The following is a 12,654-nucleotide window of genomic DNA, read 5'->3' on the forward strand; positions in this document are numbered from 1 at the left end:
ATAGCTTCACCCATGTGTGATGAGTTTGAACGTCAAAATTTTTGGTTCGAATTTCCATGGTTACAGTGGTCATCCACGTCATTGCATAATTTGGGTACACAAAGGAGACTACAACACACCTACACTTCTTAATCGAGCAAGTTCAGCAATTAAACAGAGCTAGCTTACCTAAACATTACTCAAACAAATTAAAGACCAGTGCTCTTAATTAAACAAAACAAAGAGTACTACTATGGCTGGTGCTCGTCGATCTCCGCCGCCGCCTCCATGTCCAACTCGCGCCCGACGGTCTCTTGGGAAAGGGGCTCCATGGCATCCATCGCACCATACTCGGCAAGCATCTCTCCATCTGCGTCAGCCATCTCTTTGGAAAAGGCCGCCACGAGCTGGACGTGGGCGGATGCGATCTGGGCTTGGATGGGCTCCGTCGTTGCAAGGTATGCGGTGGAGGAATGGATGGCTGCTCGAACGCTCTCGGCGATTGCCAGCTCTTTAGTCGTGGGTTGCCGACCATTGTCAGAGAAGCTTTGTTCGATTTGTGTGATGATCGCCAGGAGCTGGGCGTGGGCGGCCTCGACATGGTCGTGGGTGGCCTCCATCAGGGCTAAGGCCGCCGCTGCGGCACGAACAACTGTTGTGCCGCTCTCGCCAGTTGCTATCCCTGAGGCAGATGTTGATGCCGCCACCTGAGAAGTAACATCGGCCGTTTGGGCTGCCTTTGCCGCTCGGTTGCAAATTGCGGCCGTGCTCATGCACATTGTTAGCACGAGGATGGCAGCTGCTGCCACGCTCTCGCTGGAGTGGGCCACCGAAGTTGCCCTCATGACGCGGGTCCATGTGCCCATCTTTCACCGGCGACGATTGAATAGTGAAATGATATTTGGTGAGCGAGCTAGTGTGCTTGAGACGCCGGCTGTGGACTGTAGCCGACGCACCTTCTCGCGTAAGCCATAGGAGTACTATACATTGACGGTGCTCTAGGATATTTTGTGCTGCATCTCACACGATTGCTGATAATAAACTGTGTGCGATCTACTTCATTTTTCATCTTGATTTGAATTACATAATGGGGTCACAACGACAATGGACGGTGTTTGAATTGCTAGACCTTTTATCTGAAGTGAACACATACAACTATATGTGTGTCGTAAAAGAATTGGAATTATTCAGGGTTCGTTTGAACATTTTATACATTAAATTGGTTTTCTAACAATTTCAGGTGCACAATTAAAAATTAAACTACATGCACATGCTCCAGTGCATATAAATTGGTTGAAAAATCAAATATGTGTCCTTGGATGCATGCTTAGGTCCCATGCAAGAAATGGGAATGAATTTCAAACACCAGGGCACCGTTGATTGCCGGCAAAACATTGAGATGCCTGGTTTTAAATTCTAGTAAATCCAAAACTCGTCTAAAATTCATGAAACTTGGCATGCTATCATGGAGCGGCATCAACATGCCGTGGTAAAAAATTTGTCCCATTTGGGGCAGGTTTGGGTATATGCTTCTCACAAACCGGAGCTTCTCACAACAAGCATGACGGTTCTCGATAGGGAACGTCCCACCTTTGGGGACGAAACGATATCCATTGCTTTTTATTGCTTTCAAATTTTTTCTTATATCAACATAGAACAATAGGAGTGTTGTGTGAATTTTTGTGATTCTTCGGGGTTCGTTTGGACATTTTTATGCATTAACTGAGTTTCAATGCATTTATGTGCATAATTCAAATTTGAACTACATGCACATGCTCCAGCGCATATAAATTGGTTGAAAAATCAAATCTGTGTCCTTGGTTGCATGCTTAGGTCCCATGTAAGAAATGGGAATGAATTTCAAACACCAGGGCACCATTGATTGCCGGCAAAACATTGAGATGCCTGGTTTTTAAATTCTAGTAAATCCAAAACCCGTCTGAAATTCATGAAACATGGCAGGCTATCATGGGGCGGCATCAACATGTCGTGGTAAAAAATTTGTCCCATTTGGGGCAGGTTTGGGTATATGCTTCTCACAAAACGGAGCTTCTCACAACAAGCATGAAGGTTTTCGGTAGGGAACGTCCCACCTTTGGGGACGGAGCGATATCCATTGCCTCTTATTGATTTCAATTTTTTTTCTCGTGTCAACATAGAACAACATGAGTATTTTGTGAATTTTTGTGATTTTTCGGGGTTCGTTTGGACATTTTTATGCATTAACTAAGTTTTCAATGATTTTATGTGCATAATTCAAATTTGAACTACATGCACATGCTCTAGCGCATATAAATTGGTTGAAAAATCAAATCTGTGTCCTTGGTTGCATGCTTAGGTCCCATGCAAGAAATGGGAATGAATTTCAAACACGAGGGCACCGTTGATTGCCGGCAAAACATTGAGATGCTTGGTCTTTAAATTCTAGTAAATCCAAAACCCGTCTGAAATTCATGAAACTTGGCATGCTATCGTGGAGCGGCATCAACATGTCGTGGTAAAAAATTTGTCCCATTTGGGGCAGGTTTGGGTATATGCTTCTCATAAACCGGAGCTTCTCACAACAAGCATGATGCTTTTTGGTAGGGAACGTCCCACCTTTGGGCACGAAACGATATCCATTGCCTCTTATTGATTTCAATTTTTTTTTCTCGTGTCAACATAGAACAACTGGAGTGTTGTGTGAATTTTTGTGATTTTTCGGGGTTCGTTTGGACATTTTTATGCATTAACTAAGTTTTCAATGAATTTATGTGCATAATTCAAATTTGAACTACATGCACATGCTCTAGCGCATATAAATTGGTTGAAAAATCAAATCTGTGTCCTTGGTTGCATGCTTAGGTCCCATGCAAGAAATGGGAATGAATTTCAAACACTAGGGCACCGTTGATTGCCGGCAAAACATTGAGATGCTTGGTCTTTAAATTCTAGTAAATCCAAAACCCGTATGAAATTCATGAAACTTGGCATGCTATCGTGGAGCGGCATCAACATGTCGTGGTAAAAAATTTGTCCCATTTGGGGCAGGTTTGGGTATATGCTTCTCATAAACCGGAGCTTCTCACAACAAGCATGATGCTTTTCGGTAGGGAACGTCCCACCTTTGGGCACGAAACGATATCCATTGCCTCTTATTGATTTCAAATTTTTTTTCTCGTGTCAACATAGAACAACTGGAGTGTTGTGTGAATTTTTGTGATTTTTCGGGGTTCGTTTGGACATTTTTATGCATTAACTAAGTTTTCAATGCATTTATGTGCATAATTCAAATTTGAACTACATGCACATGCTCCAGTGCATATAAATTGGTTGAAAAATCAAATCTGTGTCCTTGGGGTGCATACTTAGGTCCCATGCAAGAAATGAGAATGAATTTCAAACATCAGGGCACCGTTGATTGCCGGCAAAACATTGAGATGCCTGGTTTTTAAATTCTAGTAAATCCAAAACCCGTCTGAAATTCGTGAAACTTTGCATGCTATCATGGAGTGGCATCAACATGCCATGGTAAAAAAATTGTCCCATTTGGGGCAGGTTTGGGTATATGCTTCTCACAAACCGGAGCTTTTCACAATAAGCATGATGGATTTCGATAGGGAACGTCCCACCTTTGGGGACGAAACGATATCCATTCTCTCTTATTGCTTTCAATTTTTTTTCTCGTGTCAACATAGAACAACAGGAGTGTTGTGTGAATTTTAATGATTTTTTGGGGTTTGTTTGGACATTTTTATGCATTAACTGAGTTTTCAATGCATTTACGTGCATAATTAAAATTTTAACTACATGCACATGCCCCGGTGCATATAAATTGGTTGAAAAATCAAATCCGTGTCCTTCGGTGCATGCTTAGGTCCCATGCAAGAAATGGGAATGAATTTCAAACACCAGGGCACCGTTGATTTCCAGCAAAACATTATGATGCCTGGTTTTTAAATTCTAGTAAATCCAAAACTCGTCTGAAATTCATGAAACTTGGCATGCTATCATGGAATGGCACCTGACATGCTGTGGTATTTTTCGTGTCCATTTTGAGAGAAGGCACACTCAAATAATGATAGCCAACAAAGGCATTTTGAAAAATAGATGCCACTTTAATATCTCAAACGTTTGTATAATTCAAACCGTGTGCATTCTGTTAACCATTCATGTGGCGCCACGTGTCTTGGTTTTAATGGCTGTAGAAGGTGACGTGCGGACAGCTGATTGACCTTGACTGAACGGGAGGCGTGCGAGTGTTGTCCGGTGCGCAGGCTGACCGAGAGGCGTGCAAGTTGTCCTCGAATGCGCAGGCTCACCGAGAAGCGTGTGAGTTGTATGCTGCACAGGAAGCGAGCCCTTTAACTTCCATGGCCGCCCGCCTTGCTTGCATCCTCTCCATTAATGCCGCCCAAACTGCAGTTGAATTTGCCTTTTTTAATATAAAACAATCATCGCAAACATTTTAGTTAGAACACCCGTATGCAAACCGACAGCTTCCTCAGGAAGCCAAGTGAAAATGTGCCGAGCAGGATTTCTGCTGCTCTTGATCTCAAACGTTTTAGATAGAACGCCCGTATGCAAAGTGAGAGCAACGCGGGATTTGTGCATCCCTTCAACACAAACGGTTGTTTTGAATGACCTGTGTGCAACCACGTACAAACAATTTGGTAAGATTTGTCAATACTTGTAACACTGTGATTTGTCAAAATATGGAGCTAAAAATCACTAGCAGTATCTAATTTTTGTAACTAAGATTCAGTAATTAAGTATAGATTTCATTCATAGATTAATCAGTTGTTTCTTAATTTATACAAACAGTTCAACTCGACAGCTGAACCAACCAAACTTTTCCCCAATTGTTGCCAACCACGTACTGAAATAGCTAGTTTAACTGTATATACTAGCTAATTTTAAGTACGTTGTACAGTTCCACCACCTCTATAGTCAGATGAACTAAACAAAATAACCCCTAAATACTAATACTACTACTTTGGAGGGGCTTTGTACTACTTCCGGCTGCTTCTCCTCTGTCGAGCACGCTCAGTAAGAGGCGGAGGAGGAGGAGCCTACCGACGAGCTGGGCAACCGCAATATGGTGTCTGCCGCTGTTGCGGCTTCGGCGATGCTCACCTCGAACGCCATCTGCCGCTCCAGACGACCCCTCTTAAAGTGGTGGTTCTCCTCATAGATCTCCTAATTCCTCGCCTCTAAGGCGGTGTGTGCTATGGCCACGACAACAGTAAGGCTCTTTGCGTGCTCGAAGAGGCGCTCCCCCTCCTCCTACAGGAACTCGGTGTAGCGGGCAAGGTCGCTGAAGCACGTGCGAGCATCCACCTCCGCCTCCCGCCTTCGAGCGGAGGTGGCGGAGCGGGTGATGACCCCAGTGGTTGACGGTGGGCTGGCGGCCACGGCGGCCGACGACGGGGTGGCGGCCACGACCACTGAGGGAGTCCTGGATTAGGGGGTCTCCGGACAGCCGGACTATATCCTTTGGCCGAACTGTTGGACTATGAAGATACAAGATTGAAGACTTTGTCCCGTGTCCGAATGGGACTTTCCTTGGCGTGGAAGGCAAGCTTGGCAATACGGATATGTAGATCTCCTCCCTGTAACCGACTCTATGTAACCCTAGCCCCCTCCGATGTCTATATAAACCAGAGGCTTTAGTCCGTAGGACAACATACAATCATACCATAGGCTAGCTTCTAGGGTTTAGCCTCTACGATCTCGTGGTATATCAACTCTTGTAATACTCATATCATCAATATCAATCAAGCGGGATGTAGGGTATTACCTCCATCAAGAGGGCCCGAACCTGGGTAAACATCGTGTCCCCTGCCTCCTATTATCATCCACCTTAGACGCATAGTTCGGGACCCCCTACCCGAGATATGCCGGTTTTGACACCGACATTGGTGCTTTCATTGATAGTTCCACTGTGCCGTCACCATAAGGCTCGATGCCCCCTTCGATCATCGGTAACGATGTGGTCCATGGTGAGGTTTTCCTCCCCGGACAGATCTTCTATTTGGCGGCTTCGCACTGCGGGCTAATTCGCTTGGCCATCTAGAGCAGATCGAGAGCTACGCCCCTGGCCCTTAGGTCAGGTTCGGAAACTTAAACTGCACTACCGACATCCGCGGAGACTTGATCTTCGACGGATTCGAGCCCATGTCAGGTGCGCTGCACAATCACGACGAGCATGACGTAACTCTGTCGTCGGACTGTGTTTGGGAGATCGCATCTGCAACTACTCCGGCCTTCAATCCGGAGCAAATTGCGCCATCCGACGATGGAGGGATGGACCCTGCCATGGAGGCCGCACTCTCAGTGGCGATGGAGCCGGATACTGACTTCACCCCTTACGAGAGCTGTGTTGCCGAACCGCTGGATTCGTCTCCGACCATGGACTCCGAGCCGCATGCATCCATGCCTATCGAATCCGATTGGGCGCCGATCATGGAGTTCACCTCCGCAGATATCTTTTAGCACTCGCCATTCGGCGATGTGCTAAATTCATTAAAGTCTCTCTCCTTGTCAGGAGAACCTTGGCCGAACTATGTCCGGCTAGAATGGGATGCAGACGACGAAGAAATTCGCTGCCCATCCACGACCCACTGAGTAGCCACTGTCAATGATTTAACCGACATGCTAGATTTCGACTCCGAAGACATCGATGGTATGGACGATGATGCGGGAGACGAACAGGAACCACCGCCCACAGGGCGCTGGACCGCCACTTCATCACATGACATATACATGGTGGATACACCCAAAGAAAACAATGATGAGGAACGAGAGGAGACAGCGGAGGATGACCCCTCCAAGAAGCAAACAAAGCGTCAGCGTAGGCGCCGCTCCAAATCGCTCCTCGGCAAAAACATCGATAACAGCGCAAGAGAAAATAACACTACAATCGACTCTAGAGGAAACAACGACCACATTGCCCCAGCGGCAGAGCACGATGAAGCTGCAAATGGAAAACACAGTACGGATCCGACGTCCGAACACGATGATGCCGAGCATAAACCTCATCAAAACCCCTCTAGGGAGGAAAACAGTCCGGATGAAGATGCACACATCATCCCAGAAACGAACTTGGAGCACGAGAACCTCCGCAGAAGGCTTATTGCCACAGCGAGGAGTCTGAAGAAGCAGAAGCAAAGGCTTAAGGCCGAATAGAATACGCTCAACAGGAACAAAGTGCTCGACAACGAAGAAAAGTATGGTGTAGGTTACCACACAAAGAGCTATCCAAAGCGTAAGCTGTTACCCGAATTCAACGATGAGGCCTTAGAGCCCATACAACCGAAAAATAAAACGGCCAACTGGCGGGATCAACCACCTTGTGACCGCGCTAGAGCGGCTAACAAGGTCGCACATAAGTCAACACACGATCTACGTGAGGACTTGCGTCAAAAATCCAGTATGACCAGATCCATCTATGGATCTAGGAAGCGCGCTCTGGCACAAAATCAAAATTGAATACTACAACTGTCCGAACGCCATGATACATCCAAATACAGGATTGCCGCACACCCCCTATGTTTCACTGATGAGGTGCTGGATCACGAATTCCCAGAAGGATTCAAACCAGTGAACATAGAGGCGTACGATGGGACCACAGACCCTGGGGTTCTGGATTGAGGACTTTATACTCCATATCCACATGGCTCGTGGAGATGATCTCCATGCCATCAAGTACTTTCCCCTCAAGCTTAAAGGACCAGTTCGACACTGGCTGAAAAGCCTCCCTGAAAATTCAATTGGAAGTTGGGATGAGCTCGAGGACGCTTTTCAGGCTAATTTTCAAGGGACCTATGTCCGACCTCTGGATGCAGACGATTTAAGTCATATAATTTAACAGCCCGGAGAGTCAGCCCGAAAGCTTTGGAACAAGTTTCTCACTAAGAAGAACCAAATCGTCGACTGTCCGGACACCGAAGCCTTAACAGCTTTCAAGCACAATGTCCGAGACGAATGGCTCGCCAGACACCTCGGCCAAGAAAAACCGAGAACAATGGCAGCCCTAACAAGCCTCATGACCCGCTTTTGCGCGGGCGAAGATAGCTGGTTAGCCCGCAGTAGCACCAGTGAACCAAGAACATCTGAAGTCAGGGGTGGCAATGGAAAACCACGATGCAGTAAAAACAAGCGTCGAAATAAAGAAGTCAGCCCAGATAATACGGCGGTCAACGGAAAAAGCCTTTCAAAGGCAGCAGAGATGGACCGCCTGGCCTAAACATGATTCTTGACAAACTATGTCAGATTCATGGCACCCTCGATAAACCTGCAAATCACACCCACAGAGAATACTGGGTCTTCAAGCAGGCCGGTAAGCTAAACGGCGAACACAAGGGGGGGCGAGACACCAAGCGAAGACGAGGATGAACCTCGCCAGCAAAGCACCGGAGGACAGAAAAATTCCCACCAGAGGTTAAAATAGTAAACATGATCCACGTGACGAAGAGGAGAAGCAAACATGCACTCCAAGACATACGCACCATAGAGCCCGTCACCCCTAGGTTCAACCCCTGGTTGGCCTACCCGACCACTTTTGATCGCGGGGATCACACGACAAGCATCCGGCATGAAGGATTGGCTGCCTTGGTGTTAGACCCAATAATAAATGGATACCATCTCACACGAGTCCTCATGGACGGTAGCAGTGGTCTAAATCTGATATATCAGGACAAAGTCCACAAAATGGGGATAGACCCAACAAAAATAAGCCACAGTAATACTACCTTCAAGGGAGTAATACCAGGCCCATAGGCCCGCTGCACGGGCTCTCTATTACTAGAGGTTGTATTCGGTTCTCCCGACAACTTCCAAAGCAAAAAGTTAACTTTCTAAATCGCTCCATTCTGAAGTGGCTATCAAGCACTACTCGGAAGAGCGGCTTTCGCTCGTTTTAATGCAATACCGCATTACGCTTCTCTCAAGCTTAAGATGCCCGGTCCACGTGGCACCATCACAGTTAGTGGAAATATTGAGTGTTCTCTACACGCGGAAGAATGTGCGGCGGCTTTAACAGCCGAGCACTAGACGGCCTCACCAACCAGAATAAATGACATGTCGTCAAGACCACGAACACGGTTAGACAAGTCCAGCGCATCACTACATACACATGTGATTGGTTTGATGGTTAAACCCTCATAGATGGTACCAGGGGCTTCCCGCGTGTAATCAGGGCTAGTTCGGTTCAACTTGACTTATCTTGAATTTTAATGGTTTACTGATAATAACCAATTTTCTGGCACGACAAATTTCACCTAAGTTCTTCTCTTTTACAGATGACAATTGTGCTACACCCGTCCAGGACACGGCACAACGGAGACACGGGTGTTGACGTGCAGCAGGGACTCGCTCAAAGGTTTCTTTTCAGATTAAGACCCTGCGTAAACCTTTTTTACTGTCTCTTGTTGTTCACATCCTCTGGATACTCAATACAACCGAGAAGGATACTGACGTTCTTTGCATGTGGCCACGTCAGGATATTGCACGTACCTGGACACTTGGGGTTTATTATTAAGGGCATTGTTCAGCCCGACATATGTTATAAAGACCGAATACCTCAGGGAGTGTTCAGCGTCGCGAGTTTGGCCTTATATGCATCAGCTCCGAATCATGTCTTTGGTCAAATGTTGGGTTTGCCCGGCTCCCATGTTTTGGTACCTTACGTTCCGCTATATCGGCTAAGGTAGCACTGGGAGAACTACTGCGATTGTGCCTTGGTTTATCCGGATGAGCACCTCAGTAGAGAAAGCCGAAAAGTGACTGTCATGATAAAGCGCGAGACTGGTCAACCACTCGATGACTTAGTGGAATCTTCGGGATTCCTCCGCATTAACGAAGGGCCGTTTCCCGGTCATGTACGTACGCGCCCCGTATTCGGACGAGCGCAGAAGTACCAGGGGCTATATAGTAGTCCCACCGTCAAACTCCTATGTCTAAGTGAAAGTGTTAAAGCAATATAGTCCGATTGCATCGTTCGCTACGCTACCACCTCCTTCATGGGCCAAGACGTTGGATCAAGTGTGAATACACGTTTTTTTGCGAACACCCCTGCATTATGTTCGTGGGGGCTGAAGCCGACGATTGCAATCTTTCAGGTTATATACATATATACATAAATGGTCGCACAGGAGGCATCATAATACTTTCAGGAAAAAGTATAAACACAACCTTTATAATTCAATAAAACATTGTTTTTACAATGGGAATACATGTCACTAGAACATAATATTCTTCGAGCACTGCGCCTCTATCGAACGAGCGCCTTTAAGGACCTCTTCCAAGTAGTGCTCGACAGCTACTCGGCCCATGGCCGAACCCTGTGTTGCAATAGAGGTGGCCTCCATATCTTCCCAGTATGTCTTGACACGGGCAAGTGCCATCCGCGCACCCTCTATGCACGCCGACCTCTTTATAGCGTCGATGTGTGGTACAGCACCAAGGAATTGTTGCACTAAACTAAAGTAACTATTCGGCCTTGGCCCTTCCAGCCACAGATGATCCACAACAGACCTCATGGAATGTCCGGACAACCTATGGAGCTCGGCCCACTCGGACATTCGCTCATTCAACAACAGCTGACGCACTGGAGCATGGAACTGTGACCAGAACAACTTCTCCACTTCACGATCTTTTTGATCCTTGAAGAACTCGGCTGCATCAGCAGCACTTGCTGCCAAATCCACGTATGCCCTCTGCAGAACTCCATAGTTGATCAAGGGGAGCATACTTCGGATCTCCGAACTTAGTATGCAACAAAAAAGGCTTCCCAGCCGCAATATCTGCAACTTGATGTAGTTCCTCCTTCGTCGCTCTAATTTTGGAGCGGGCTTCCTTGGCTGCTACCATGGCCTTCTCCAGGTCCGTCGCCTTCGCTTGGCTTTCTTTTTCAAGAAGCTAGTAACGGTCAGCGGCATATTTCAACTCAACGACCATCTTAGCTATTCTTTCCTTGCTCTGACAATGCATGGCCTGTTCGGCCCTCAGCTCTTCAACCGCCTTTAGAGCGGCCGCATCGCTATTCCTTGCTTGTTCCTTGGCTCGGGCAAGTTCCGCTCGAAGGGTCTCCACGGTGGCAGCTCCATTTGCGGTCACAACATATTAAAGATACTGACATCATGCTCCTCTTACTATGTGTTTATCACCGGAGAAATCACTTACCCCGTGCCTCGTCAAGCCGCTTGTTGACAAGCACGATGTCGGCATCTGCCGCATCAAGCAGCTGCTTTAGCTCGGCAAACTCATCAGTCCGGCTAGCCACCAGACCTTCAGCCACCTGCACATAAAGGCGGTCTGGTTATTACCTGGGAATATGATCCTCCGTTTGCTGCCGTTTTTGACGGCAACCAGAGTCTCAGGGGCTACTATCTGCATAGGGCACACCTAATGTGTGCGGTACTGTCAAAAACATACACTATTTCACGTACCTCAAAGCTTTTCAGCAGGCTCATAAAAGCTTCATGCAACCCGCTTTCGGCGGATGAAATCCTTTCAATTACCGTACCCATTAGCGTACGATGCGCTTTTGAGATGGCCGCTTGGTCTAGAAGATCCTTTAGTGCGTCCAACCGCACACTGTACGGTTCCAGACTCTTTCTGTTGCTCTCTTTAGGAGCCGAATACTGAGGACTCCGGGTGGCCAAAGGATTACCCTCTGGCCTTGGCGGATCAGGAGAAACCCTCCGCAACAACACTTCAGGGTCGCCCGCCTCATGAGGCGGGGTGGCAGGGGGAGGTGTTTCGCTCTCCATCATCTCCGGAAGAAGATTCCCTGAAGACGAACTCTATCGAGAAGGGCTACAATCCGAACTACAAGATATAAGCTTCGGTTACTGTCTTCAGAAGTAAGGTAGGATATTTTCACTATTAAGTACTTTTTGTTTACTTACAACTCGGTCGAGGGCTGATCCCCTTGCGGGCACTGTGCGGCAAGAGTACCCTCCAAGACGGGACCCTCTGGCGAAGATTTCTTCCCCCGTTTGAAAACCTTTGTTTCCGGGTCTTCAGAGGTGTCCCTCTTCCTTCCTTGGGGAGAGGGAATGTCAGATTCTTCTCCCTGGTTATCCTCCTTCGCGGAGGCGCTAACTCCCCCGGTTTGGACGAATAGTGAGTGAGGCCCGCTTTCAGCCTCTTTGTTCCCCCCTTTATCTTCCTTTGAGGGCGCCTGATACGGCGCCGGCTCGAGCATTCTGTCTAGTACTGGATTGGCCAAGCCTTCGGGAAGGGGGGCCGAACACCTGATCATCTTCGCCTTTGTTATCCATTCCTGGTCAAAGAGCGACTTTTTCATAATGATGTTATGATAAATAGAAAGACATCGTGTTCGGCCATGGGATTACTTACTTGGGTATCAGGGCGATTACAGCTCAGACCCGCATCCTCGATGGTGTCCGGACACTCTATTTGGGGTCCAAAGAACAATTTGTACATCTCTTCGAGCGTCATGCCGAGGAAGTGCTGAATAGTTCGCGGTCCTTATGGGTTGAATTCCCACATATGGAGGGGTCGACGTTTGCAAGGCTGGACTCGACGAACTAGCATGACTTGCATTACCTTGACCAGGCTGACATCTCTCTCAAGGAGATCTCGGATGCGACTCTGCAATATCGGCACATCATTCACTAGCCCCCAGTTCAGCCCCTTGTTGATCCATGACGTCAGTTGTGGTGGGGG

This window comes from Triticum dicoccoides, chromosome 4A, assembly GCF_002162155.2.
Source record: "Triticum dicoccoides isolate Atlit2015 ecotype Zavitan chromosome 4A, WEW_v2.0, whole genome shotgun sequence".
In the NCBI taxonomy this organism is placed as follows: Eukaryota; Viridiplantae; Streptophyta; class Magnoliopsida; order Poales; family Poaceae; genus Triticum; species Triticum dicoccoides.